The following is an 8,514-nucleotide window of genomic DNA, read 5'->3' as shown; positions in this document are numbered from 1 at the left end:
TCATATTTGCTTGCTACTTCAAATCGATCAGATGCTTTAGTTGCTTGCCAATTTTCTTAAATTCACAGTTCAGTTCTGCACTGTGCATCATCGGATCGGCTCTGTCCGCCAAATTGGGGGCTTGTTCCACGGCAAGCCGCCCCCCAAAATTGAGCTCTTGGGTTGGGGTTGATCCCTCCAATTTCAACCTTTCAACATAGTCGTCGAGCCACTCAAAATGCCCACATTTCTTCAGAACCTGAAAAACAGGGGGCCGGCGGCACATGAATCCTAGATCCACCGCCCTAATTTGAGGAAAAAAGAAAGAAATAGGGAGAAATTAGACCATAGGATTGGTCAAGAACACAGATCTAACCTACCTCGGCTATGGCTTGCTCAAGCATTTCACAAACTCGCGCCCACGGTTGCCATTTTCTTACCTCACACAAGTCAAACGCTTCAGAGGCTCCATGCGCGGGCAATCGGGGCATCTTGTCAACGGCAGTGGACCGTACTGCGTCCATGATTGGCGGGTGGCCGAAGTCGAGCTAGACATCACTCGCCGGCGGCGCGCTTCGTTGTCGGAGCAGAGGAAGAAGAAGGTGGGAAAGGAAAGGGGCAGGGCAAGCAATGGAGGGGGCGGGCTGGCTCGGGCTCGTGGCTGCCTCGGGTCGGGGCACGCTGATGAGCACGGGCATGCTTGTGTGGATAAGTTGTGGGTCCCACCCGCATGCGAGTAACTAGTGGGTCCCGCGTGTCATAACTCAAATCGCTAACCCCTCGTGTTTTTCATTTCACGGTTAAACAGAGTCATGTCGCATTGGAGCTATTGTTGGCTTCGAAGACGTCGCATCACAGCCATTCATTCGAACTACATCGCACTCCTTCCAATTCGCATGAAAAACATCGCACATGAGCTATTGGCCCATAAACTTCGGGCTCCCATGTTACGGGAGTTGAGACGCTTTACCAAAACTTATATGGTAGTCAGAGCTTTCTTCTTCCTCCGCATCTAGCTCTCTATCAGATCAAACCTAGCCGCCATCAAAACCTCCTCCAGATCAAAACCAAGCCGCAACCATGTCTTCCTCCTCCACCTCGCTTCTTTCTCCGTCCTAAACAACAATACCTCTGAACCTTTAAGCCACACCAACTATGTCCTATGGCGTGCCCAGGCTCGCTCTCAGATTATGGGAGCCGGCCTATATGGGTACCTTGATGAAACTACTCCCGAGCCCTCCAGGACAATTACAGCAAAAAATTCTAAAGGAAAGGAACAGATCGTTCTGAATCCTGCCTACACCCTTGGTTGATCCAAGACCAGCGGATTGTAGCCTATCTGCTGAGGCACTTCTTCAAAGAAATCTTCGTGCAAGTTGCCTCGATGGAGACATCCCGTGCAATCTGGAAAGCCCTCTCCACCATGTTTGCTGCTCAATCCAAATCCCGCGCAAACAACATCAGAATCTCTCTGATCAATACCCACAAAGGTTCTGAATCTGTTGCTACTTATTTTGCTTCTATGAGATCGCTTTCATATTAACTTGCAGCAGCAGGGAGGCCCGGCGGAGAAGAGGAGCTGCTCTCCTTCATCATTGCGGGGCTAGATATGGACTATCAACCCATCATATCAGCATTGTACGTCCGCACTGAGTCTGTCTCCATTGATGAGTTGTTCTCAATGGTGGCGAACTTCGATCAGCAGGTCAAACTCTTCCATGGTTCTGGAGCTGGAGGCTTCAAATCTTTGGCCAACATGGCTGCAAGGAACCGTCGTGGTGGCGGCAAGGGCAACAGTCATGGCTCGCCTAAGAGCATCTCTAGCCGTTGGCCCCCTAGGGGGCTCGAAAAATCACCGCCTGGGGGCGACCCGGCGCTAAAATCGGCTTGGGACCGATCGGGTTCCCAGCCGCCGGCCCCAGGGTCGCCCCAGAAGGCGTTTTAAAAAAATGAAAATAAATTCTGATATAATTCGGCAAACGGGCATAAACTTCGGCGACTTGAACAGTTTTTTACATAGCAAACTTAAACTTACTTAAAAAAGAAAGGCCGCGACTACATGAAGAACTCACTGAACTCGGCGAAGTCGCCGCCGTCGTCGTCCTTCTCCTCCTTCACGCGGCCGCCCCTGCTGGACCCCTGCCCGGATTCGCCCTGGCGGACCGGTGGCAGCGGTGCGTCGTCGTCGCTATCGTAGAGAACGATGACGCCTTCCTCGTCGCGGCCACGGCGTCGAGCGGCAATCTCCTCTAGGGCGCGGCGCTGGCGGTCCAGCTCCAGTCATGCCCAGTCCTCCCGCACCCACTTCATGGTTGCGGCATCGTCGAACCCCGCCTCCATCTTGACGGCAGCAAGCCCCGGCACCCTCTTCGGCTTGACGAGGTGGGGAGGAGCCGAGGAGGAGGCGCGCCCGCCCTCGTTGATGACGATGCCGACGCTGCGGGTGTGCCGGCTGTGCGGAGTCTCCGCGGGCTCGGCCTTGACGATGTACAGCGCCGGCGAGCCGGAGGAGTGGGAGGGGGAGGAAGAGGAGCCGGTCCTCCTCGGCATCCATTGGCCGCTGCTCCGGCGGGGGCCGGGGCCGCAGGGTATGTGAACGGCGGCTCGTTGCCGCTCTCGAGGTGCTCGAGGACGACGTGGAGCGTGGGGCTGGAGGCGCCCCACCACAGGCGGCGGTCGTCGCTGTTCTTGGTCCCCCGCACCACCGGTGCGTTGTTGGTGTAGGCCAGCCGCTCCGCCTGCCGGCACTCGAAGTAGGCCGCCCACGCCTGGTGGTTGTCGGCGGCGTACTCCGGGCGGGCCCGCTGCTCCTCCGTCAGCGACGCCCGCGCACGCTCGGCCTCTGCGTCGAAGTAGTCGGGGCGCGTGACGTCGAGCATCGGGGGCACGGGGACTCCCCTGGCGCTGAGCCTCCATCGCCTCGGCACACGCATGCCGGGAGGCGCCGGGATGTTCGCTTCATGCAGGAGGTGGGTTTCCCACTCGTGCAGCGAGCGGCGGCCGAAGCCATTGGCCACCGCCCCGTCGCCGGGGAACCTCTCTTCCATCATCTGCGGCGGCGAAAAGAGTTCGGCGGCGGCAGCTGAGCACGGGGAGAGAGAGGGTTGCGGGCAGGTGCGTCTTCAGCGAGGGAGGTGCTGCTTATATAGCGGCCCGGAGGGCGGCGTTGTGTGTACGCGTGGCGGGAGGGGGCGCGTCGCCACACCGCGCCGCCCATGAGGAATCAATGGAAGGCTGACCGGCGGCAGACTTGGCATTGATTTCTTGCGGGAAACGAGGCATTGTGAGGACGACGAGGAGTGGGTCACTGACTCGGCGGGCCTGCCTTTCGTTTGCCCTGACGCCCTCGGGCGCCCCAGCGCGCCGGGTTCGAACTGGGTCTGTCGGCGCCAGTTTCGGGCCAAACCGACGAAAAATGGGCTCCTGGGAGCGCGACTGGGCCGGTTTTTGGACGCCGATGCCGAAAAGGCCTTGGGGGAGCGGCTGGAGATGCTCTAACCAATGGTGGTGGTGGGTATCGCAGCGGTGGCAGCAACAACAACGGTGGCAGCGGCAACCACATCAACTAGAACAAGAACGGCGGCGCTGGTGGTGACAACAACAACAACAACACAACAACAATCAGGGGCGTCAACGTGGCTATTGTGGTGGCTACGGTGGTAATTATGGCGGTGACAACAACTTTCAAGGTTATGATGAGTATAAAGGGAAATGTCGAATTTGTAAAAAAAAAACTAACCACATAGCAAAAGATTGTCTATGGAGCTATGTAATTACTATCTTTAACAATTTCACGTTTTGTGAAGGTTGTAGCTTCTCAAGACTGGCCGGAGGTCACCAAGTATGTTGGATCAGTCCGGCCACAAGCCCGTCGTGAAGAGATTATACAGTGTCTCTTTAACAAAAATGACTGTAAAAGTGGATGTATACCTGGCGGAATGATCAAGTATGATCTTACCCTTCTTAAATATATGAATATTACATTATTACATGATACGTCTATGTGCATGCATGAAACTACCATAAACTATGCAGAGAACACTCATTTCTTTCATGAGGGCGACTGGACATATACCTGGGAGGATCATATTTTACAGGTGTTGGTCTTGATTTTTAGCTATGTTTCCTTTGCTCTTTTGATTGTATTTTTTATAGTTCTATAATTTTTTAGGGATGTTGTAAGCAAAGAAAAGCTCAATCAGGTTCTTGAGCATGAACTTTCTGCCATTAAAAGGGTGACTTTCATGTCTACATTAGTTTCTGCGATTAAATTTCATTTTGTTTTGCTGACTTGACATTTTTGGAAAATAAATTTAGGCATGTGCTTCGATGGATCCAATTTATAATCCACAAGTTACCATTATTATGGTTCAGAAACGTCATCACACATGTTTGTTTTCTGATAACTATGGCACTGCAAGAACAGTTTACCGAAGTGGAAATGTATTGCCTGGTTCGTTCTTGCATACCAAGTTTTTTTTTAGGAGAAATACTTGCATTACTCAATCAAAGAGTTATTACAGTCCTTACGAACAATCTCCAAAACATCCGGCGGACCAGACCCAAACCAGGTCATCGTCCTGCCATGAATTCTACCAAAACTAGCCAAGCTATCACTAGCTTTATTTTGTGAACGAAAGACATGAGTAACACAAGTATGTCTAAGAGTCATGAGAAATTTAATCTCATTTACCACCGAAGCATAGACAGATCGATCAGGAGCCACACTGGAGATCAGAGAAATTGCCACCGCCGAGTCCATCTCAATAGCTACAGGAAGTCCAGAACGTTGTATAGCAAGGGACAGTCCCTCCATACACGCGCATAATTCTGATTCCAGTTCATCCCTGCAGTAAAATAGAGACCTGCAGGCTGAAAAAATAATGTCACCCTGTGCATTCCTGAGTATCATACCCGCACCAGCCCCGTCGCCTGAAATATAAGAGCCGTCCGTATTGAGTTTCACCCATCCAACAATAGGTGGTTTCCATTTTAAAACTGGTGCTGAAGCACATGGCACACTGGGCCGGTCATAAGATATGACAGTTTTCCCTTTCACCGGATCAACCTGAGTATTTAACTTGATGCCGATCAAGGAGTCCAAATAGCTCTGAAGAAATCTTACTGAAGCATCCATGGGCGGAGCTGGTTTATTGTGAACCAGCTCATTACGAACATGCCAAATCCTCCATAGGGTCATGAGCATCATACTTCGTTCTATATCAATGAGCGGAGCTAAAGCATGTAGGAGCCATTCTTTCCCATTGTTGCACACGGACTCAATGGTCGGCATTTTCCAAACCATGGACATGGATAAGTATAGATCACGACCGAACTGGCAGCGCATAAACGGGTGATAATTATCCTCCTCCTCAACCGCACACACCGGGCAGTACCTAATGGTTTCCAGACCAATTTTATGTTTGTTCCTCCAAGTCGGCAATGAATCAGTAGCCAAACGCCATGCAAAATTCCGGACTGCAGGAGGAACATCACACTTCCAGATATACTCCCAACACTTGCGGCTTCCTGATGGTACAGAGCTAGAAGAAGCCATGCTCGAACCATAAGCCTCTTCAAAAGCGAAGTGATAAGCACTTTTAACTGTAAACATACCAAATTTTCCAGGACCCCAGGCAATAACATTTTCCTCACCTCTAGGGCTCGCCCTAATTTTTAGGATCTCATACACATCGGCTGTAACAAAAAACTGATTGAGAAGCCCCACATTCCATGAACCATTCTCATTTAACAAGCCTGATACATAGCGGATCCGGCAAGTACCTCGCTGGGAGATTGGCTTGAAAGAAAAAGGCCTTGGTAGCCAGTTATCCCTCCAAACTCTAATACTCCTGCCGTTACCAACCCGCCACACTATCCTTTTCTTCAACAAGTCTAATCCATGACTGATTGCTTGCCAAGATGAGGAGGCATTACCCAAAAAAACTGTGTCTAAAATATTTCCTTCCGGATAGTATCTTGATTTGAGCAGCTGAGCACATAAACTATCTGGTCGAGTTACTAGCCGCCAAGCTTGACGAGCCAGCAGGGCTTGATTGAACAACCTGAAATCACGAAAGCCCACACCTCCCCTGTCCTTGGATAGCAGTAGATGTGGCCAGCCTTTCCAGTGTACCGTTCTTTTGCCCTTAGCTGATCCCCAATAAAAATTCCTCACCATTCTCATGAGGTGATCACAAATTGAGAAGGGTAGCTTGAAAACCCCCATGATATACGTGGGGAGGGCCTGAGCAACTGACTTGATTAAAACTTCCCTACCTGGCATTGCCAAATGCCCATCACCCCACTGAACCAATCGTTTGGTGAGGCTTGTTTGTAAATTCTGAAACTTGCCCTTCGATAGTCGTCCATCCGGTGTAGGTAGACCCGGATACCTCTCCTCAAACACCAAACTCGTTACCCCCAACACATCTCGGACCTGATTTTGAATCATAGTTGGGCACGCCCCACCGAAAAACATTGAACATTTACTGTAATTTAGGCTTTGTCCCGTGGCTGAACTGTATGTGTCCAAAGCTGCTCTAACATTCTCAGCCTGGGCACTAGAAGCTTCGAAAAATAATAAGGTGTCATCCGCAAACAAAAGATGCGAGATTCCCAGAGCTCTTCTACAAATTCTGACAGGAATGATACTACCTGTCGACACCTTATTCTTCAGTATAGCTGACAGTCCATCGGCAACAAAGAGAAACATGAATGGTGATAGTGGATCACCTTGCCGAAGCCTTCGCGACGGTGCAAACGAATCCAAGGGGGTTCCATTTAATTTACAGAGTATCTCACCGATGTGACACACGTCATTATCCAGTCAATCCATCGTTGAGAGAAACCCACCTTTTGCATCACTTACCTCGAGAAAATCCAATCCACCCTATCATAAGCCTTTGACAGATCAAGTTTATAAGCACAGAAACTTTTTGTGGGATCCTTTTCTTGCTTGATGTAATGAATACATTAAAAGGCAACAGGTGCATTGCCAGTGATCATCCTCCCTGGGATAAACGCACTTTTTTTGACAGAAAGACTGTAAGGGAACCCCCTACAGTATAATTGGTGCAACAAACCCAAATTGCAAGTACCATGCCTTGAACCTAGGTGGGTGGGAAGGCATCAACCCCTTCCCACCACTAGGCTATGCCTTAATCTGCGGGATAAATGCACTTTGTTCCTCCGAGATAAGGTTATCCATCAACGGACATAGACGGTTCACCAGACATTTGGAAATAACCTTGTAAATTACATTACATAGACTTATTGGCCTGTAATCAGATAACTTTGAGGGGTTAGCAATTTTAGGAATAAAGACAATGCAAGTGGAGTTTACCCCCTCCGGCATAATTCCTGTATGAAAAAAGTCCTTCACTGCCGCCACAACACCCTCCTTTAAGGTACTCCAATTACGTTGAAAAAACCTTGATGGAAATCCATCAGGTCCTGGCGCCTTTAAGGGTCCAATCTGAAACAAGGCATCCGAAATTTCTTTCTCCAAAAAGGGTGCACAAAGTTTAACATTGTCCTCCTCCGTTACCTTCACCTCGAGAAGGTCTGTCACCTGGGAGGCATCAAGCGACCCATCAGCAGAGAACATATTTTGAAAATACTCATTTGTAAGTTTGCCCATGGCTGCAAAATCTGAGTGTACCGTATCCACACTGTCAGTTAACTGATGGATCTTATTCTTCCTAACCCTCCAAACAGCTTTACTTTGGAAGAATTTGGTGTTACGATCACCCTCTCTGAGCCATGAAATTCTTGATCATTGTAACCATTGCATCTCCTCTTGATATAAGAGCTCATTCATCCTGTCAGTCACCATTCTAATATCTTGCATGTCCGCATTCATATTCATTAGCTCCTCTAGCTGCATTCGTGACTTAGCAAGTTCACGTGTAACATTGCCAAACTTCCTGCTCCACACGCCTAGGGAGACCATGGTTTTTGTCAAAGCGTTCCTTAGCTGAGACAAGTTCTGGACAACACCTACAGCTTCCCACGCCTCCTTTATAACTTCTGGTAGGGTCGAATCTCTTTCCCAGAAGACCTCGTAACGACGGTTGCGCCCAACAGTAGGTCCTGGATCGGCCTCGCCCTTTAGCACTAGAGCGACGTGATCTGAACACGGCGATGGGACGTGCGTTACAGAAGCAAATGCAAAAAGATTTCTCCATGCATTGTTTGCCACCGCACGATCTAATCTTACTTTGACATTACCGGCGCCACTACATTTATTGTCATAAGTGAAAGGCACACCTTTGAAACCCAAATCGACCAGGCCGCATATTTCCAGAGCATCTCGGAACGCCAACATTTGCTGCTCCGACCTGGGAGAAGCTGACATATGCTCGAAATTCCAAAGAGCCTCGTTAAAGTCCCCGATAACTAACCACGGCAAGTCATTAATATTTTTCAGATTCTGAAGCTTCGTCCACATCATATGTTTGTTTTCAACCCTTGGCTCCCCATAAACACAAGTAATTCTCCATTGTGCGGTCTCACCGTGCACCTGCACCAGAG

The 8,514-nt window shown here is 49.8% G+C and overlaps 1 pseudogene; it reads left to right on the top strand.

Moving 5' to 3' along the window:
- The first annotated feature begins 1,540 nt into the window (after window positions 1-1,540).
- On the top strand, window positions 1,541-1,679 carry LOC119334899 (annotated as a pseudogene).
- The last annotated feature ends 6,835 nt before the right edge of the window (window positions 1,680-8,514 follow it).

Source organism: Triticum dicoccoides, chromosome 7A (genome assembly GCF_002162155.2).
Source record: "Triticum dicoccoides isolate Atlit2015 ecotype Zavitan chromosome 7A, WEW_v2.0, whole genome shotgun sequence".
In the NCBI taxonomy this organism is placed as follows: domain Eukaryota; kingdom Viridiplantae; phylum Streptophyta; class Magnoliopsida; order Poales; family Poaceae; genus Triticum; species Triticum dicoccoides.
Note: the sequence above shows the minus strand (reverse complement) of the source record. Positions and strands in the feature narration are given on the sequence as shown.